This window comes from Mustela nigripes, chromosome 16 (assembly GCF_022355385.1).
Source record: "Mustela nigripes isolate SB6536 chromosome 16, MUSNIG.SB6536, whole genome shotgun sequence".
NCBI classification, from domain to species: Eukaryota; Metazoa; Chordata; class Mammalia; order Carnivora; family Mustelidae; genus Mustela; species Mustela nigripes.
The window spans coordinates 34,030,846-34,053,227 of NC_081572.1; the positions used below are offsets into that span (position 1 = coordinate 34,030,846).

Consider the following 22,382-nt stretch of genomic DNA (forward strand, 5'->3'; position numbering starts at 1 on the left):
CCCGGGAACTTGATAGAAATACACATTTTCTAGGCTCCATCCAGACCAACTGAATCAGAAGCTGTGGAGGTGGAGCCCAGCAATTTGTGTTTTATAAAGCTCTTAGTCATAGACTTACAAGGGTCCTCCAGAGAATTCTAGAATTCTAGGACTCTTTCTTTATTTCCCTTCTCTCAGTACCATACACTGCCCTGCTAATTTCAGTGATTTAGCTGCTCCAAAATCTGACATCTTGCATCGCAGCTTGGCAGGACAACCATACTCTGCTTGTACTTCAGTGTTCTAGATACAATTGTCAGGAAATTATATGTAGGAAAACAGCTGAGAATCATGGAGTTCACCTAACGGATTTCCCTAATCTCTGAGATTATGGTCTTATGCAATGGGAGGGACATTCCCAAACCAGTTCTTCTGTCTTGGCCAAAACAGGAGTTTTGCTTCATTATCACTAATTGTTTACTAAACATATTTGAAAAATTATCTGTAGCAATAATTTGAAGCCTAAGGTGATGTTATTTTCCATCAGCAAGGATTTTCTTTTATTTCCTACTGGAATTTGAAGGTGCCAGCAATCTGAGACCAAGACTTAAGGTTTTCTGGCCATTTAGCTGACTAGAATGAGTATAATTTATATCCTTCCTCCTAGGATACAACCCATTAGGGTCTCATACCAAAGCAAGAATTCTTTCCCTGGACAGTTATCTTATTTATTGTTAATACTTTAGTAGACACTGTGAATTATATAATATTGACAGTAATAAATAGTATTTCTCTGGTTAGCTCCTACACTTCCCTAAGCTCTAGATCTCTTCAAAATTTCTGAAAGTCCTCAGGAGGTATCTAATCCTTTCAGGGTGTACTGACTTTGGTGGCTTCCACTACCTTTCTTCAGCCACTAGGGCTTCCATTGCGAGTGCTGATGACCATGCCCAGGGCTTCTGTTCTGAAATGATTAATACTGCTTCTCACTATAGCTACTGATGAAATAGTTGACATCTACTCAAGAAAACTGTATTGTTTTCTTTCTTTCTTTGCGGCTTTTGTTGCCACATTCCATTGAAGCTGAGGGCTGCTGATGGCACTGCTACTGTCGGTGTTACTGTCTCTCTTTGATGTCTTATCATTTTCCCTGGGTCCTGTATCATTGCATTAATGCTCTTTTGTTAGAGTGGAGAAAATCCCTTTCCCTTCTTTGTACCACACATTCTCCCAATGTCTTAAATATATTTATAGTTTCCCTAAAACTAGCTCCTTCAATTTATGCTTATATCTTCTCTTTTTCTTGGACCTATATAGGAGTCCTTGAGGACCCCAGAAGGAGATAACTTTTTGGCTAATAATATGTTGTACTAAATTTTATACTCACAAAATAGCAAGGCCTGAAAAGAATCATTCACATAAAACTCATAATAGTGATTACACCTGACAAGAGAAAGAAATGGTATTGGAGTGGTTATCAAATGGGACTTTAACTTTTTCTATAATATTTGTTTTAGTAGAAAAGAAATTTTAAGAGAATGTGGTGAGAATAAAGATATTTACTATGTCATTCTTTGAAAAAAATTAAATTTAAATAAAATGTTACTTGTGAAGAAAAAAATTACATTTACCTTCTACTTTCTCTGCCCTCACTCCCAGCAACTGTGATTATGGGCATTGTTATTGCACTAGTGTTGTGATCGTAATTCTCTCTTTCCTCAGAATTAGTTCTTCTCAGGCACCTTCTCATACCATCATAGAAAAAATTCAGAGATGACCTGCTCTGACATTCCTCAGTAATGGTCTTGCTTGTCACAGTTCTGCTTATCTGAATTGTATGTAAAACAGCAGAACAACAGAAGCTCCAATGAGATCTGGGTGCAGAGGAGGAGGGTAGTTCTAAAGAAGTTTCCCTTGTGGTTTGTGAGACGGGTGAGTAGAGTAGACCCAAAAGTAGCCCAAACTGCAGGGACAAGGGACAGATAAAGAGGAAAATTCTTCATTGGCAATATCAGATGTAAGAGAAGTATATTTCCTGTTGCCTTATGTCTAGATCAACTCTTCCTGTGAAACAAACAATTGTAAAACATAGTGGATTAAAACAGTAATCATTTATTATGAATCACATATCTGTTGGTGGGGAGTAGTAGCTGGGTGGTAGATGATCTAAGCTGGGCCTGAGTAAGCCCCTCTGCCGATTTCTACTGGGCTTAGTCACCGTGCTATAGTTTCACCAATGTAGGTTTGGCCCAGTTGGGTCAGCTCTTCTCTGCATGTATCCCATCCTTTGTGTACCCGCAGACTAGCCAGAACATGTTACCATGTTTTATACTTCCGCAGAGATATAAGAGGGCAGGCTTGATTGAGCAAGCACTTTCTGAACACCTACTTATATCATATCTACTAACCTATTGCCCAAAGCATGTCATATGCCTAAGTCCAAAGTCAGGAGCAATAGGAGAGGTGTGGGTATTTTCTATGAAATGTGGAAAAGGACTTAGAGGCAAGACTCTAAAAAGGAGTTTTGCCTTTTTTTCGTAACTAAAGGATATTTGCAAGGCATCCATTCGAAAGACTGTGTGTAGAAGCTTTTAAGAGTATAGATATATAATTTTATAATAATCAGGAAGGCCTTTTATCATTTGGAAATTACTAGAATATAGCCATCAATATCCGAAATACCTGAATATCTGAAATAAATCAGAGTACTATAATGGCTGTTTTCTTAAGATTCATAAATGATACAATAAATTATTGAAAGTATTTATTTGGAATAAAAAAAGAAAAATAGAAATCAAATTTATAAATATGCTATATTTATTTATATATTAATTTATGAATGTAAATTAACATAGAAATAGAAAAGTTTGATAATTAAGTCCACTTTACTTTTTTGTTTTTGCCTGTGCTTTTGCTGTCATATTTAGGAAACTATTGCCAAATCCAGGCCATGCAGATTTGAACATTTTCTTCGAAAACTTTCATAGTTGGAGCTCTGAAATTTAGATATTTGGTTCAATTTTGAGTAAATTTTAGTATATGATATAAAATAAGGGTCTAATTTCCTTGTATCTGAAATGAGTCTCTTGTTCACACCGTATAGTTCGATCATGTTTTTTTAATTCATTTAGCCAAATTCTGCCTTTCAGCTGTAGAGTTTAAACTATTTACAAAGTAGTTACTGATAAGGAGGGACTTGGTTCTACTGTTCAGCAGTTTTCTGTGCTTTGTGTTCTTCAGTTGCTTCATTATTACCCTGTTTTGTATCTAGTTGTTTTTTCTTTCTTTCTCTTTCTTTCTTTCTTTCTTTTAAAGATTTTATTTATTTATTTGACAGACAGAGATCACAAGTAGGCAGAGAGGCAGGCAGAGAGAGAGGGGGAAGCAGGCTCTCTGCTGAACGTAGAGCCTGGTGCCGGGCTTGATCCCAGCACCCTGAAATCATGACCTGAGCCAAAGGCAGAGGCTTTAACCCATTGAGCCACCCAGGCATCTCTCTAGTTGTTTTTTCATTGAGTACTATTTTGATCCCCTTTGACCCCCATTTTTTAGTTATTTTCTTAATGTTTACTGGAGATTACAAGTAATATCCTTAATCTCTGTCCTTCTCTTCTTTTATTTTACTGTCTGGATTGCAATTTTTATACATGTATGCCTGTTAACATAATTTATAATTATTGTTTTATACATTTACCTTTTAAATCATGTAGGAAAAAAACGAATTACAAACTAAAAGTATAATAATACTGGCTTTATATTTACCTACATAGTGCTCTTTACCAGTGTCCTTTATTACTTCCTAAAACATATACTATACTCCCCTCCTCATATTTCAGTGCTTATAAATATGGTTTATAATGTGTTATATGATGTACGTCAAGGATTAGGATAATTTCTTTGTGTTTCTATAATTAAAATAATGCCTTGCAATGTAGTAGGTATTCAATAAATGTTGATTTTTTAAAATAAAAATGTTGATTTAATTAATGATTAAATGTAAACCTATTAACGTAATATTGCCATACTCTTGTTTTCTGTAAAATGAGATGAAGGACTAAGTGATTTCTGTAAATGACTCTTCCAAAACTGGAACAGTTCTTCAGATTACTGGACTACAAATTAGGATTTGATAGTTTGTTTGTTTTTTTAATGTTAATACTTAGTCTGTCATATGAAAATAAGTAGAAGTTATTTATATTGAAAACCTTAAATATTCTAGCTTTTGGAAATAAAGTAACCTATTTCTACATTGTTTTCTCTTTTGTTTCATTTGAATTCATATTTGAAGGTTAAGATCAGTGTCAGAGTTAGAAAAGTGATCTGAATGGGGGAAAGAGCAATGACATTAATTTTATGATACTAAAAGTTTTTTTTTTCTTAAATTTGAGACACAGATTATGGAAGTAAAAAATTAATACAGTTTAAAATACTGACTTAAGACTCTTATAGTCTTAATTGCAGAGTTTGGCTTTTAGAGAAGCAGGAAAATGTATGTTAGAGCCAAAAATATGACTTCTTTGGCTGTGACCAGGATTTCCTCTTCCCACCTTGGGGACTAGAAAGTAGAGGTAGGAAAATTTCATTTTGGAGCCAAGTGTGACTTGTTTAGTTCAAGTCATAATTTATTGCACACACCTCAGGGACCTGAAAATAAAGAAACCCACTATGAAATGTTGATAATGGGCCACTCTGAAGGGCAAGCATTAAGCTAACTTTCCCAGTGAGGATTTTTTTTCATTTCCACCTTTCCCAGATGCTTCTGATCATTCTATAAGGACATACTTAATCGTGTAATAGTTAAAAAGAAAACTTTCTGTGCACTAAACCATAGTATTTGAAAGAGAAGAAAATGAAGCAAGACCTTTATGTGATTAGATGTTGGTGAAAAAATATAACTAAAAGTTGTTTTCTTTTAATGCAATTAAGTCACAGTATAACAAGGCTCCCATTTAATGGATATCTAAAGCAAATCCTTTGACCAATTAGTATGATCTAATAACTACAAAAGCCTTCAACTTTATAATTCAGGCATATACATCTCAAATTGGCATGGTTATAATTTATGAAACATTATAAGGTACAATATTTAGATTTTAAAATTGCATCTTATTTATATTCCCTACCATAGTTTGGTAGTATATAGAAGTATTTTCTTTTCATGAGTGTTGTACCTTTACTCCCCTGTGGAAAATTCATAAAAATGACAAATAGCTAAAAATTTTTGTACTTTAAAGATGCTCAGGTGGTATGTTAGATTTTTATAACTGGTTTCATAAAATTTGATGATAATATTCAATAACAAGTGCTCTTACAATGATTAAAATAACTTAAGATAATAAATTTTATTTTTTGTGTTAATTTTCTTTATTAATATAGTATAGAGGGTGATCTGGTTATCTTAGTATTGACGTACAATAACTACTATTTTTTTGTTGTTTAGGAAATTTCTCTTAGCTTTGAAGGTACTAAGCTATTTGAGTTTATTTAATCAATTTTGGAAAATTACATTCATGATTGAAAAATGCAAGCATGTTAAATTATGTTATTGACTTAAAACAGATACATATAAATTTATAGTCTTCTCATGCATTCTTGATGTTTTATAAATTTCAGGGAAGGGCTGTTATCTTTGCTTACCCCAGAAGATAACAACATTAATAAAATAGAATGCACATCAAACCACATTCAGCCAGTGTTTTTAAGTGTCAAAATATTATTAGATGATAGCCATATATGAATTCTTAAATCTGACATTTCTTTTTAAGGAGAATGATGTTGATTTTTCATTATTCTTATTTTTACAGCAGTGTGTATATTCATCAGTAGATAAATGAAGGCAGAATGTAGGGGCTATAGTATATCAAGACAAACTTGATTTCAGAAACCATTCTTAGTAATTTTAAGTAGACTTATATATTCCTTTTGTATCACTTTCATTATTGTGTTGATGATCTTGAGTATTGTAGCATTTATTCATTCATTCATTCATTCATTCATTCATATAATAAGCTTTTACTAAGAGCCTAACTTGTACTAAATATAGTAGGTACAAAATTGAACATGATGCTATCTCTACACTACTGAAGTCTGTAATTTAGTAAAGGACCTTAATGTGTAACAGAATGTTTTGGTGAGATTGAATCTGGGTATTCAGATGCTTAGAGAAAGTGAAATTAAGCAACACTTTTCACCTGTCGTCCAGATATCCATTTACTTTGATTTGCCTAAAATAGATGAAGGAGACATCTCTTATCTACAAAGAGATGGAAACATAAAAACATTTTATAAGGTGGATTGGCCTCATCAAAGGCCAGATTACAAGACTATTCAGATTTTTAAGACTATTCAGGATAATGAAACAACCATCTTTTGAATAAATGCCTCAAGGACCAAATACTTTAATAGACTGATGACACAGTGATCCACTACACAGGTTATAGTCCCTTGTGTCATGGAATTTACAGTTTAGCAAGGAAGAGTGACATAGAAGTAATAAACAGTTGTTTACAGTTGTGATAAAGGCTGTAAGAAAAAGTCACAAAACTATGAGAATGTATAACAGGATCCTGACCTGGTCTTTGGGGGTAAAGAAAGACTTTCTGAGGAAGTGCTATTTAAGCTGACATGGGAAAGAAGGCTAGGAGTTATATAGGTGAGCAGAATGGTTAAGAATATTCTCAACAGAGACCCCCTGGGGATAAAAATATATTATGTTTATAACAAATTAAAAAAAAAAGAATATTCTCAACAGAGAGAGTAGACTATGCTAAGACCCTAACGGTATGAAAGAAGATAAGCAGTTTCTAGGAATTGAAAGAAACTAAGTTAGAAAGTGAGTTGGAGAGAATGGCATGTGAATAGAGGCTGGGAGAGGTATTAAGGAGCCAAATCATTTAGGACCCTGTATGCCATTTTAAAGATTTGAGACTATTCTAAGCCAAAGGAAATTCTAAGCTATCCTGTGGGAAACCAGATCCGGGAATAGAGCCTGAGGTCAGAGTGTGGTTGAGTTCTAGTTATAGTGTAGCATCTGATACAGAAACCCACCTGGATCTAGCTCCGATAATAACATGTGGTTACCCAGGGGAAATGGCTGTATATATAAACTTAAGGGGCTGTAATACTAAACTCCCAACATTTAGGAGTCCAGCAACTTGCTATTGGAAGCACTTAGGCCAAAGCACAGATATGGAAGAAAAACCATGTCACCTCTGAAGGTCTAGAATGAGTTGTTACTTAAAACATTTTTTTTTCCTCCTCAGTACACTATTTTCCCCCAGCTTTTTAAACAAAGGATAGTTTGGCCAAAGTATTATTAAAGTAGGTTGTAAGTTTATCTTGAAATAATAAAATTAAAATCTAGTTTTAAATCTAACTATGCCATCTAGGTTGACAATTTGTAATTTGCCTTGAATAGTGAAAGCGGAGATAACCAAATCTTTGTTCTCATCCCTTCTGAGAAACAGACATAAAAACACTAAAATAAATGGCTGAGGTATTTTTAATTCTTAAATTTTAAAAAATTCCCATATTTTTTAAAGGAATGTTTTGGGATCAGGAGAGGAAACATTTAAAAATCACAAGATTTTAAGCAAGTTTCATGAACCTTTTTCCTTCTTTTTCTCCCAGTAGTCATGTCATTCTCTTTCCATGGTGGTGGGGGGGAGCCATGCCTAACTATGACTACAAATAAAACCTTTGGATATTTAATTACAAAAAAAAAAAACTTTTGGTTTATGAAAATTTTTAAAATTATTTTCTTGCGTTCATCTTGTTTTAGGCAAAAATAAGAACTTTATTGACCTTTGTATTTTACTTTTGTTCCCATAGTAGATTCAAGGCTTTAAAAGTGAAATGATCACCCTGGGGATTCATAAGGTTGATTGACATATAACTTCTGTTGTCCCAGAGCATAATCAGGAGCACTACCTCAAGGGAGGTGGTGGAATTGATTTTTAACTTCTCTGAAAATAACTTTGTTTTTTTCTCCAGATAGAATTTTTTTTAAAAGATTTTATTTATTTGACAGAGAGAGATAACAAGTAGGCAGAGAGGCAGGCGGGTGGGGGCGGGGGTGTAGGAGGGGGAGCAGACTCCCTGCTGAGCAGAGAGCTGGATGTGGGGCTCGATCCCAGGACCCTGAGATCATGACCTGAGCTGAAGGCAGAGGCTTAACCCACTGAGCCACCCACGTGCCCCCAGAGTAGAATTTTTTTATAGTGAATTTTACCCTTTTTATTTATATTTACTTAGTCAAATCCCCTTAAAGTCTACAGGGTACAGATATGTAGGTGGGCCTCAGGTGAGTATGTAACTTGATATTTCTCCAGCTATAAAGCCTTAGGGTCTCAGATAACATAAACTGTAGTAGACAGCAATGTTTATTTAGTGTGTTTACATGTCAATCTTACCTATAATTCTTTTTTTTTTTTTTTTAAGATTTTATTTATTTACTTGACAGAGAGAGAGAGATCACAAGTAGGCAGACAGGCAGGCAGAGAGGGGGAAGCAGGCTCCCTGCTGAGCAGAGAGCCTGATGCAGGACTAGAGCCTGATGTGGGGCTCAATCCCAGGCCCCTCTGCATTTTTTAAAATTATTTTTTACCAAGTTGAAAAAATTGAAGAAAGCTTTTACAAAGGCATAATTTATACAAAATAGAGTACGTAGTTTATTATATTAACAGGTTCTTGGATTCTTCCCCACTCCCAGCCCCTGCTTCTTAGAGGCTGTGACTTTCACTTTTTTTTAAGCTATTTTATCTGGTATTTACTGCCATATTTATCTTTATTTAATCAATTTTAAATCTGTTTACTTCCTGTATGAGATAAAAATTTTAGCTCACTATACCTTTCCTTCTTTTTCTTCCTAATGTAGTTATATCACATTTCAAAAATTAAACCCATAATCAGTATTCAAATCATGATCAGGGTGCCTAGGTAGCTCAGTCAGTTAAGTGTTTGCCTTCAGCTCAGGTCATGATTCCAGAATCCTGGGATTGAGCCCCGAGTCTGGTTCCTGCTCAACGGGAAGACTCCTTCTCCCTCTCCCCCCAGGTCGTGCTCTCTGTCACTATCTCTGTCTCTCTCTCTCTTTCTCTCTCTCTCAAAAGAATAAATAAAATCTTCAAAAAAAAAATTAAATCATGACTGTGAAAATATTGTTCACTGTGGTCAAATGATTTCCTTCCTTGCTTGAACTTTTAATCTTCCCATTAATAATGCCCTCTGCTCTATTTTCCTTTTTAAAAGATCCCCCCCTTTTTTAAAAAAAATCTATTTATTTATTTATTTATTAGGAGAACACGGGGTGGGGACAGAGGGACAGAAGGAAAGGGAGAAGCAGACTTCCTGCTGAGCTGGGAAACCTTTGTGGGGCTCTATTCCAGGACCCTGGGATCAAGACCTGAGCCCAAGGCAGACACTTAACCAACCGAGCCACCAGGTACCCCTCCTTTTTAAAAGACCTATAATCTTCTGTCACCCTTCAGTGAATCTTTATAGCACCTCTCAATACAATTATCCTATCCACCTGTCAGATAATAGGTCAGTTCTTTTTTTTTTTTTTTTAACCCCTGAAGACATTGCTTCTTGAGCCTCTTGACCTTCCACTTCAATCAGGACCAAGTTTTTCTTTAGCCCACTTAACTGTCAAAATTCTGAGATTTCCCTTTACTGTCATCCTAGGAATTTGATTTGCCTGTCTTCTGTGTTGGATCCCCAGTTTTCTGGGTCTCAAATCTTCTTCCTGTTTCTTGTTTACTGTTTCATCTTCATAGTACACATCCTCCAGCAGTTTACCTATACATTCATTTCCTGAACTTTTTTGGACTCCTCTTGGCCAAACTGGCTTAGCTCTGTGGGTACTTTGGTTTGAACTTTCACCTCTCTGTTTAGTCATAAACCATTTGTCCATCTGCTTTTCACATTCATGTATTGGGTTTTGAGGTTGCAAATTTCTCTTAGTTTAAATGAAGATGAAGATTGTGTTTTTCTTATTTGTCTTTTAAGTTTGGGGCAGGTTTTGAGAGGCAAGGAAAGAGGAAATGTCTTTTTTCCTTTCTGAAACTAGAAGTCTTCATAACTTTCTAAGATGAAGTATGAGGTTTTAAAATGTTATGTTTCTATATGTCTTATTGCCACACTCACACATTCACATTTAAGAAGCTCTAAATCAAATATTCCTAACAAAAATATTGTAAAGATAGGAAGTAATAACTTTTAAATCAAGCATATACTTACTATTTAAAAGATAAATTTGGACATAATAAAAATCTAGATGGAAAAAGTATCAGAATTCATTTATTGGGCTGTGGAGATAATAAATAATTTTAAATATATTTCAGTATTTTTCAGTACTTATGTAATCTTTTTGTTATGTGCACACTTTCTCTTGACCATGTTTGTTTTTAAATGTCACAGTGTTTAATCATGTGAAATTTGAGACATGTGAAAAATTGAGTCTGAGCCTTCTCTGACTGTGATTACTATCTATTTTCTATGCCTGCCATTGCCACCAAACTTTTATGCAACACTCCCAACCCCACCCCAAAGTGCTTAGTGTTGCATTTTCTAACATCCACAAGCCTCCTGCGTGAGAGATCTTGCCTTCTTCCAGAGTTATACGAGAGTATGTACAGGTCTCTGCCACTTGCTAAATGCAGTACTATTCATTCCCCTTAAAAAAGTCTCTTGAGGGGCGCCTGTGTCGCTCAGTTGGTTCAACGACTGCCCTCAGCTCAAGTTATGATCCTGGAGTCCCAGGAGCGAGTTCTACATCAGACTCCCTGTTCTTCAGTGAGTCTGCTTCTCCTTCTGACCTTCCCCCGCCTCTCATGCTGACTCTCTCCCTACCCTCCTCTCTCATTCTCACTCACAAATAAATAAATAAATAAATCTTTGAAAAAAGTCTCTTGATATTAGCTCATTCCTTTAAGAGCCTGGGATTCCAGTTATAGCCCCACATTGCTTTCTTGGTATGCAATATTTCATTGTGTTTACTGTTACTGCTAGAAGGGTTTATTTATAGTTATTCTGCTCTCCTATGTGACTTTAACAAGGGAAGCTCTGGATTATCAGATATGTGAATGAGATACTATTCAGACTAATAAAGAACCTGTCATGTACTCATTCTATAGATTACACCACTAACGTGTTTTATATAGTTCACATACAGCTAATGGGTTGCACAGTGATAAAAAAAATTATGAAGGATATTAAAAAGTGCTAATTTGTCAGAAAATTTAAGATCATTTGCAGAAATTATTTATCAAAAATTATGTGTCAAAACTGAATACTGTTCTTTGTCCTGCCAATGTATGTATTTTTATTGATATTAATGAAAAAAAGTAGCCATTCACAAACTGAAGAAGCTTACTTTATGTTACCTAAAACAATGTGCCTTTATATTGAATAGAATCAGTTAAGCGCCTTCATAGGAAGTTGATCCAATTGTTAAAACCCTGATTTGAGGTGAACAGCCTAAGAGATTGCCTATATTGGCTAGATGGCCCGCATTGTCTCTGTCAGTCCTGTGGTTTTCATATGCATGAAACAATATAGTATGACAAAATGTAAAGCCCATCCAAACCTACTTTGGGTTTTAGAAACATGGGATAGGTAGTGACTCCAGCCCACTTACCTCTGCTATATGATACTTTACTGTTTTGTGCTAATTGTCACTTATTTCTTCAACATCTGTGTGAGGTAAGGTTGGCAGAAATTATTTTCTTCCACTTACAAAAGAAGAAACTGAGAAAGGAAACTAAATTGAGGGAGTCTTGGTGACTTGCCCAAGGTCAAACAACTAGTTAGTGTCAAAGCCTTGAATCCAAGCTGTGTACTTTTACCTCCCTCCGTCAAAACGTACTATAGCATGTGTGTATAGACACACACACATATATATAATTTATATTTATAAATATAAATCTTTATCTGGAGATGATAATTGAAGCATTTTCAGGTTTACCCAGATAATATTTTGTTATGGGTAGCCTAATTCAATTGCCATAAGGCTTACTATTCTTTTTAAAAAAATGTTTAACTTTGCCCTTTATAGAATAAGCATATTCGATTTAAGGTATCTAGCATGTCTTAAAGTAGTGTCTTTTTTTTCTTTTAATAGAAAAATATTAATTTCTGATTTTTTTTCTGAACTCATTTTCTTATCTTGATAAATTATTTTCTTAAAAACTCCAAAGATCTAATATTCTATACTGACAGAATGTTTTTGCATTATTACCTAAAGCATTTATTTAGGATTTTATTTTTAAGATTTTATTTACTTAAGAGAGAGAGTGTGTATGAGCAGGGGGAGGGGCTGAAGAAAAGGGAGAAGCAGAATGCCTACTGAGCAGAGAGCCAATGTGGGGCTCCATCCCAGGATCCTGGGATAATGACCTGAGCCAAAGGCAGATGCTTAACAGACTGAGTCACCCAGGCACCCTCAGTATTATTTAAATGTTACTGAGTTATCAATAAACTATTCTGGATAGTAGCTAAATTATTATAACCAATTAAGGTTAAAATATGTTGAATATACTGAGAATAAGAAATGCCACGTTTGATGAAAATTTTTTTTTCTTATATTTGAAATTTCTAGGCTATTTTTTTTTTTCAGCAATGACAATTTATAACAGAGTTCATTACAGATTTTCTCTGTAGGAAATATGTTACCCAAAGCAGCCTTAAAACATATATGAAATAAATTATGTTACTGTTACTATGTCTGTTACTATGTCCTGATTATTATTTCTGGTAGATTATTGTGGTCAGTTCCTAATGTAACAAGAAAAGTAAGTAATAATTGAAAACCATCTCCTGTGTGTGTGTGTGTGTGTGTGTGTGTGTGTGTGTGTGTGTTTTGTTTTAAACTTTAAAAGGGAGCCTGGCTTCTTAAGTCTTGGCAGAAACCCATTTTTCCCCATTTAAGAAAATATATATACTATATTTGGTTAACTTGGTGTTTAGAAATCTTGAAAATATGCCAGATGAAATAAAACCAGCTATATTCCTTTTATCTGGCTAAATTATTTTACATACAAGATCTTATGCTGAGTTTAGAACTTTAACCATTGGAATTTATATTGTGATACTCTGATAAAAGTGTTTATACTGTGATGATAAAGAACAGTAAATGTCTCTAATGTAGTCTCTGTCTTCCAGATTTGGCTTGCTGTAAATGTTTATGTTTTAGATTCTATACCTTGGTGAAAGATAAAACTATTCTTCTTGAGTGTTTGCTAGACAAATGTGCTTATTTTTCTGAAGCAAAGTTTTAAAATATTTTTAATAAATAAGTTTAGCTGAGTATATGTTCTTAGTCTTGTTTCAAAGCTTGAACTTCTGTTCTAAAGCTTACATATAAGGGGAAAATGTACATTTTGTCTACATTGATTGCTTTTAGAAAGGCATTTATTACTAAAATCATAACACAGATTTGTATGATTTGGGATAAATTCCCGTCTTTCGTATGAGGCAGTAAAATGAGGAGATACGTTTATAGTTCTAGCTCATATTTATCATACCACTTATTTCTTCAGAAGCTGCTTATAAAAGGCTACTTTTGTACAGGCTACTAATGGTCAACACTGTTGGGTTTGACTAAATTGAAGAAATAATCTAATATTCAAAACTGTGAGTTAAATTTCTTGTTGACATATAAGTATAATCCTTGTGGTTATTTTAATATATACTGTGCCCATTACTAGTGTACTACCTATACTGTCTCCAGTAAAACTGAGTTATTGAAGGACTTAAGGAACTTACTGTTTGATCTCAAGTATATTATAAAGTAATAGTAAAATCAGAATCCAAAACCATGTAACTTCTGCTTGAAAGCGATATGGGTATTTTTACATAATTCTGTTAAGTACCACCTCAGTCTTGATTTATCTATCTTTGGTGTTTAGGATCTCATCTTTCCTTATGTCAGGTTAGCTTTTGATGCAGAAGCATCAAATTTAGTTGTCTAGAAACTATGATATTAAGAGTGTTTTTTCATTTTGTGTGAACTTGAACTCATTATGAAAAAAAATGTTTTGTGGGGCACCTGGGTGGCTCAGTGGGTTAAAGCCTCTGCCTTAGGCTCCGGTCATGATCCCAGGGTCCTGGGTTGAGCCCCGCATTGTCGGGCTCTCTGCTTAGCAGGGAGCCTGTTTCTCTCTGCCTGCCTCTCTACCTACTTGTGATCTCTGTCAAATAAATAAATAAAATCCTTAAAAAAAATGTTTTGTGAGTCAGTGTAGCAACTGAACCAATGGGTTGCAAACACAAGCCGCTAAGAGTTAAACAGATTATTTAAATGAGTGAACTAGTTGAGGGTTGGCAAATAGCTCAGATTATTTTAAGCTACAGTAAGGAGGCCACAGAAAATACAACTTTGGGCCCTCAGTTTGCAACCTTTGATAAAATAGTTTGATTTCTCTCTGCTGTTCACACATCCCTCCAAAATTACACATACTCTAATTTATGGGGGTGGGGACCAAGTGGTTTGAACTCCTTCTAGAGTATACAATTAAATTTGGCTTTCTATTTTGGGAAAGCCTTGTAAAATGTATTTGAAAAGTAATGTTAACTGGTCTACAAGATCATTTTTCCAAACCACACTTGAGCTTAGTTTATGGTGTTTACTTTCTGTCAAAACTCAGAAAAAACATTCACAGTTAACTTCCATAATATAAAACGTCTGTCTCATGAGGTACTAAAGAAAGATTGGTCAACAGGTATAATGTTGTTAGACTGTATTGCTAATGTGAATGTGGACATGACCTCCCAAATAGATCAAAGACTAATCTCTTTGACAGTTACAAGATGGCAGAGCTTGCCTTGGGCCTTTTGCTGCTGCACATTGAAACTGTTTGTTTGGAAAACATGCCTGAGGGATGAGAATGTGTTTATAAGGATGAGCAGGTAAAAGTAAAAGGTTGTCTTTTGACATTTCAACTAATCCCTTCCAGCCTTTGGTTTGCTTAACATTTAGGCTATTTGCTGGCAGGAGAAACTGGCTTTTTCACATATGCTTTATGTCATTTTAAATTGGGCATTGATTTTTGTGCCTGATAATCCCTCAGTGTATGATGAAATAGATTCTGATGTCATTAAAATGATGTATACTTTTATTCCTTCTTTTTCTAAACCCTTAGTTTTGCTTTACCTAACTAAATATGTTCCCCCAAGACAACTTTTACTTTTTATTAATTTTTAAAAGTTGGTTTCTTTATATAATAAAAAATATTTTAATGTTAACCGGTATGTATATTTACTTTTTAATTTTTTTTTCTTTTCATCTAAAAAAATTTTCCTGGGTAAAATACTGGCTCTATTTACAATTTACATCATAAAAAGTATTTGAGAATTTATAAGAAATTGAATTCATGTTGTCGTACATAAAAATTAGTTCGTTTTAATGAAAACTAAAAGACCCAGAAGAGATAATTTTGTTTATTTCATCTAATAGTTACTACATTATCTCTACTTCATTTATAACTAATAAATCCTAGAACAACTGTTACCGTAGGTGGAGTGATTATTTCAAAGTATTTGTCTGAAACAGGGTGTAGGGAAACTTGAAAACTCTTAAGCTGTTGTGACTGACAAAAGATAGATGCTACAGTTTGGTGGGGATTGGAGGGTATAGAACATAGGATATATTCTATAGAATACAGAGGGGAATATGGAGGATATAAAATATAGAAAAACAACTTACATTTTGAGAGATAGGTAGGAAATGTTTATTTTTCCCAGTGGATAGAATTTTTAAAGCATATTCTCTTTTAATCTCTACATATTATAATATTTATCTCCAAATTATGAGAAATTTTTACATGCTATTATCTAATATTTCCTATGATGCCATATTATTTATTGTATATATTTTTAAAGTATAGCCTTAAAGGAAAGTTTATTTTATTTGTATTCTAGTTATAAATTTAATACAAAAATTTGACAGATTATTTTGAGGGGATATAAAATGTAGTTTATTTCCTATCAACTTGAAAGTTACTTGTCAGGAGTGTACTCTTCTGATTTCTCATCTAATACTTGTTCTTTTATTTAAAAAGGTTCATAGTATTAAAAAGGTTCGTAGTATTTAGACTGTATTGAAGAGATTTTGAGTAGTTTTAAAACTTCTTAAAACTAATTTTTTAAACAAAAGCAAAAATAAACGTTTGGGACTTCATCAAAAGCTTCTGCACAGCAAAGGAAACAGTCAAACAAAGAGGCAACCCACGGAATGGGAGAAGATACTTGCAAATGACAGTACAGACCAAAAGGTTGATATCCAGGATCTATAATGAACTCCTCAAACTCAACACACATGAAACAGGCAAACATATCAAAAAATGGGCAGAAGATAGGAACAGACACTTCTCCAATGAAGACATACAAATGGCTATCAGACACATGAAAAACGTTCATCATCACTAGCCCTCAGGAGATTCAAATTAAAACCACATTGAGATATCAACCAGTTAGAATGGCCAAAATTAACAAAACAGGAAACAACATGTGTTGGAGAGGATGTGGAGAAAGGGGAACCCTCTTCCACTGTTGGTGGGAATGCAAGTTGGTGCAGCCTCTTTGGAGAACAGTGTGGAGATTCCTCAAGAAATTAAAAATAGAACTTCCCTTTGACCCTGCAATTGCACAGCTGGGTATTTACCCCAAAGATACAGATGTAGTGAAAAGAAGGGCCATCTGTACCCCAGTGTTTATAGCAGCAATGGCCACGGTCGCCAGACTGTGGAAAGAACCAAGATGCCCTTCAATGGACGAATGGATAAGGAAGATGTGGTCCATATACACGATGGAGTATTCTGCCTCCATCAGAAGGGATGAATACCCAACTTTTGTAGCAACATGGACGGGACTGGAAGAGATTATGCTGAGTGAAATAAGTCAAGCAGAGAGAGTCAATTATCATATGGTTTCACTTACTTGTGGAGCATAACAAATATCATGGAGGACAAGGGGTGTTAGAGAGGAGAAGGGAGTTGGGGTAAATTGGAAGGGGTGGTGAATCATGAGAGACTATGGACTCTGAAAAACAACTGAGGGGTTTGAAGTGGCGGGGGGGTGGGAGGTTGGGGTAACAGGTGGTGGGTATTATAGAGGGCACAGATTGCATGGAGCACTGGGTGTGGTGAAAAAATAATGAATACTGTTTTTCTGAAAATAAATAATTTTAAAAAACTAATTTTTAATTTATCTTGAATTCCAGGATTTTTCCAAGAAAGTAACACTTTATATCTTTGATCAGGCATATACTACAAAAAATATACTATTATATATAATATAAAATATACTTCCTCAGGAATAGTGCATAGGAGATCTTTAAAAGTTGACTAAATGAAAAGAGCAATGCCTACTCTTTTACATTAGATAACTGGTTCCTAGGTATTATAGTCAATTTCTGTGGGCTTCCAATACTAGCAGATTGTTATAGGTGGTTAAATTGTTGTTGTTGTATTTGAGCACCATTTTAAATTTTATTTTAATTAGATTTTCTTACCCATTCCATTTCTAATTAGGAAAAGTAAGCCACAACAGAATTGACTTACCTAAGATCACTCATAGGAGATATGTAGTGTTTTGACTCTTGAGTTTTCACTCATGACCCCCAGATGAAGAGTCAGATGGATGCTCTACCAACCAAGCCAGCCAGGTGCCCCAGAAATGATCAAGAATTAAGCCAAGTTTATCTTCTTCCTTAAACATAATCCTTTTCTTGTTTTCTCTCGGTGGATTATTAGATTGCTTCTCTCTGGTGGCTGGAAATTTTGTCGAATCTTTTTTGACTTTTCTATCTTTGGTAAGCCCTATATCTACTTTGTTACTGGTGTTCTGTAGCTCCACAATGTGTTACAAACCTGGACCTCTTTTCCATTCCCTTTGCCTTTCCAGGTAAGGTTCTCATTACTTTTGCACCAAATTCATATCATGTCTTCATGTCTCAATTCTTCTTACTTCTATACACTGTAATCAAAGTAAATACTTTAAAACTTAAATTTACTTGATGGCCATTTGTACTCCTATTCTTTTGTTCCTTACAGAATCTTGCTAGGCAGAACATATTTTTAAGTCACCTTTTTTTTTTTAAGATTTTTTTTTTTTTAGAGAAAGCATGTGAACATGAGCAGGGGGAGGGACAGAGGGAAAGGGAGAGAGAGAATCTCAAACAGACTGCCCACTCTTGGAGCCCAACACAGGGCTCAGTCTCACTATCCTGAGATCATGACTTGAGTCAAAATCAGGAGTCAGGCACTTAAATGACTGAACCACCCAGGAGCCCCTAACTTATCTTTGTACTGCCTATCACAGATGCTTTGTACTAAGTGAAACTGTAAATATTAGTCTAAATTCAGTGTTTCTTTAAACTACCAGAAGCTTCTTTCTCCCATTATATCAATTTTTCCATTTTGTGTTATATATATATATATTTTTTTTTTTTTAAGATTTAATTATTTATTTGACAGAGATTACAAGTAGGCAGGGGGGGGGGAAGCAGGCTCCCCGCTGAGCAGAGAGCCCGACGTGGGACTCAATCCCAGGACCCTGAGATCATGACCTGAGCTGAAGGCAGAGGCTTAACCCACTCAGCCATGCAGGCACCCCTAAGTGTTCTATTTTTGATGTTTCTCCAGCATTCTTTTTTATTTAGGTTCTGTTTTTGTTTTGTTTTTTAAGCTTTGTTGAGCCATAATTGACTCTATAACATTCTTGAAAACTGCCTAAAAATAACCCCTTTTGGGGTGCCTGGGTGGCTCATTTGGATGGCTCTCAAACTCTTGGATGCCCAGCACAGACCTGCTTAAGATTTTTTCTCTCTCTCCCTTTGTTCCTCCCATGCTCTTTCTCTCTCTTTCTCTCTCGCTCAAAAAACAAGCCAAAACAACATAAAAAAAAACAAAAACAAAAAAAACAAAACCCAGCTCTGTTAATTGACTTAGTGTATAAAAATATAAAGTCATAATGTGTAATTTCCTTTTACTCAGAACTTGCATCTTTTTAGAGGAGAGCTTTTACAGGAAAAAGCTCATTATCTTACATATTTAAATAGGTCATTATGAATTGTGTATACCATACACTCTGACTTTGTATAAAAGTAGTCCACTTTCAGGATGATGTAAATTTAACAATTTTTATGAAGACCAGATGAAGGCTGGGTGTGGTATCTTTTGGTGTGATACTGCTTTTAATAGGAATGTAGTTTTATGTCCTCTAATTAACTGTGAGTCTCTTTGACAAGAGAGATAATTATACTATCAAGTTCAGTTGACTAGATAGCAGAATTTATTGTGATTTCTTTCGAGCAAAGAAGTTTAACACAGTTTCTGTGTTAGTACTTTGTGTTAGTACCTAAATAGAAAAATGAATGTAGATTCAGTCACTTGGAAGAGTAAAAGATTCTTGACGTTCTGTAATAATGGAGCCTTTGAGGCAGTAAATATTGTCTCAAATGCATTAGTACTGTTTAGCTCTGAACTTTAAGTTTGTTTAGATCATCACTGAGTGCTTTCATATGCTTTGATTCTTTCACACCTATGTTTTTGGTGTGCATGAAGTTATTTTGCTCTAGTTGATGTTTTTCATGGGTTCTGTGGATCTGTTTTAAGACTTAACAGTTCTTCCATCTTCTCCCTAATGCTGTTAAACCCATCCAATGGATTTTTATTTCAGTTACTGTATTTTTCAGGTGTAGAATTTACATTTGGGTCTTTTTTTTATAGTTTTTGCTTCCCTACTGAGATTCCCTAAAGTTTATGCATTAAACTATGTTTCCAAGTTATTTAAATATATCTGTAACAGCTACAAGAAAGTCTTGGCTAATTCTAACAGCAGGGCCCTTGCTAGATTGGTTTCTGTTGACTGTCTTTTCTTTTTTTTTCTTTAATTATGGATCACACTTTTTAGTAATTTTTATTGTGCACTAGATATTGTAGATGGTACATTACAGAGATTCTGGACTCCATTATTCTCTGAAAAAAATACTGATTTTTGTTTTTTGTAGGTAGTTCAGTTAGTAGCTGATCATCTTGAATTTGTATGAGCATGACTTGACAGTTTTTTAGGGGAGATATGGGAAAAGCTCAAAGAATATAGTCTTTGAAATTTCTCCCCTGTGGTTTGTGTCAGTATTTTGGTTTTAAGTCTTTTGGGGGGTTCTTTTAGAATTGGCATTGGTCTAAATTGTAGTCCTTTTTAAAAATTTGATACCTGGTTCTGTGTGGGTGTGATTTTCATTTACAAAATATATTTTGGTTTAATTTCCATGTCAAAATGTTTAAATATGTCTTTTAGTAATCCAATATTTATATCAGAATAAATTAATATAACATTTAATTAATCCACTTGATAGGTTGTTATTTGTCTTTAATGCAGAGATGCACTGAATATGCTTTTTTTTTTTTTAAGATTTTATTTATTTATTTGGCAGACAGAGATCACAAGTAGGCAGAGAGGCAGGCAGAGAGAGACAGAGAAGCAGGCTCCCTGCCGAGCAGAGAGCCCTATGTGGAGCTCGATCCCAAGACCCTGGGATCACGACCTGAGCCGAAGGCAGAGGCTTTAACCCACTCAGTGGCCCAACCCACTGAGCCACCCAGGTGCCCCCTTATACGTATTATTCTATTAGTATTTGTAGGAAAATATAAATACTTTCAGTAAATATTTGTCAGTATTCTGCAGATAAAAGCAATGGAATTATTAAATTTGCATTTCTTCATTTACTAGTAAAGTTAAGCATCTTTTCATGTGGGTTACTAGCCAGTTATCATTCATCTAGTTCTATAAAAGATACCTCTTGGATTTTGATGGGGGATTGCACTGAATCTGTAGATCACTTTGGGTAGTAAGGACATCTTAACAATGCTAATTATTCTAGTGCATAAGCACAGGATCTTTCCATTTATTTGTGTTTCTTCAATTTCTTTCACCAGGGCCTTACAGTTTTAAGTGTAAAGATCTTTTGTGTCTTTTGCTTAATTTATCCCAAAGTATTTTATTCGTTTTGATGCTATTGTAAATAAGACTGTTTTCCTAATTTCTTTTTTCCTTTTTTTTTTGGGTAGTTTATTGTTAGTGTATGGAAATACAACTGATTTTTTATGTTGGTTTTATATCCTCCAACTCTGCTAAATTTGATTAGTGCTGACAGTGTTTTGGTAGAGTCTATAGGGTTTTCTACATATGCAAACAAAGATAGTTTTACTTCTTCCTTTCTGATTTGGATACCTTTTATTTCTTACATAATTGTTCTGGCTAGGACTTTTCAGTACTTTGTTGAATAGAAATGGTTAGAGTGGACACCTCTGTCCTGTTCCTGATACTAGAAGAAAAGTTTTCTGGGCGCCTGGGTGGCTCAGTGGGTTGGGCCGCTGCCTTCAGCTTAGGTCGTGATCTCGGGGTCCTGGGATCGAGTCCCGCATCGGGCTCTCTGCTCAGCGGGGAGCCTGCTTCCTCCTCTCTCTCTCTCTGCCTGCCTCTCTGCCTACTTGTAATCTCTCTCTGTCAAATAAATAAATAAAATCTTTAAAAAAAAAAAAAAGCAAAAGAAAAGTTTTCAACTCTCCACCACTGAGTATGATATTAACTGTGGCCTTTATATATGGCCTTTATTATGTTGAGCTACATTCCTTTTATATTTGATTCCTTTTATATTTGATCATGAAAGGATGTTGAATCTTCTCAGATGCTTTTTTTGCATCTATTGAGATGATTATAAGGTTTTTATTCTCCCTTCTATTAGTGTGGTGTATATTTGTTGACTGTATAGTTAAACCAGTCTTGCATCCCACTTGTTCATGTGTTTCTCTTATTGTGCTGTTGAATTGTTTGCTGATATTTTGTTGAGGATTTTTGTAACAATGTTTATCATATAGGGGTATAGGCCTATAATTTTCTCTTATTGTAGCATCCTATTCTGGCTTTGGTATGTGAGTAGTGCTGACCTCTTAAAATGATTTTGGAAGTTTTCCCTTCTCTTCAGTATTTTGGAAGCATTTAAGAAGGAACATTGTTAATTCTATCTTGCATGCTCAATAGAATTAATCGGTGAAGCCAACCGGCCCTGGGATTGTTTTTGTTCAGATTTTTGATTGCTGCTTCATTTTTCTTGTTACAGATCTGTTCAGATTTTTTATCTCTTAATGATTTAAACTTCATAGGTTGTATATTTGTAGGAATTTACCCCGGCATATAATTGTTCACAGTGGTCTCTTATGATCCTCTGTATTTCTGTAGTATCAGATGTAATGTACTCTCATTTATCATTTTTTGACCCTTTCTTTTGCTTAGTTAGCAAAAAAAAATTATCAGTTTTATGTTTAAAAGAAAACATCTTAGTTTCAATGATTTTTTTCCATTGTTTTCTAGCCTTAATTATATTTTTGCTCTCATCTTAGTTT

At 34.7% G+C, this 22,382-nt stretch overlaps 1 protein-coding gene across 1 annotated transcript in view; it reads left to right on the plus strand.

Moving 5' to 3' along the window:
• BRIP1 (BRCA1 interacting helicase 1) overlaps nt 1–22,382 on the plus strand; it is a 181,080-nt gene that overhangs the window by 129,520 nt on the left and 29,178 nt on the right. The window lies entirely within an intron of this gene.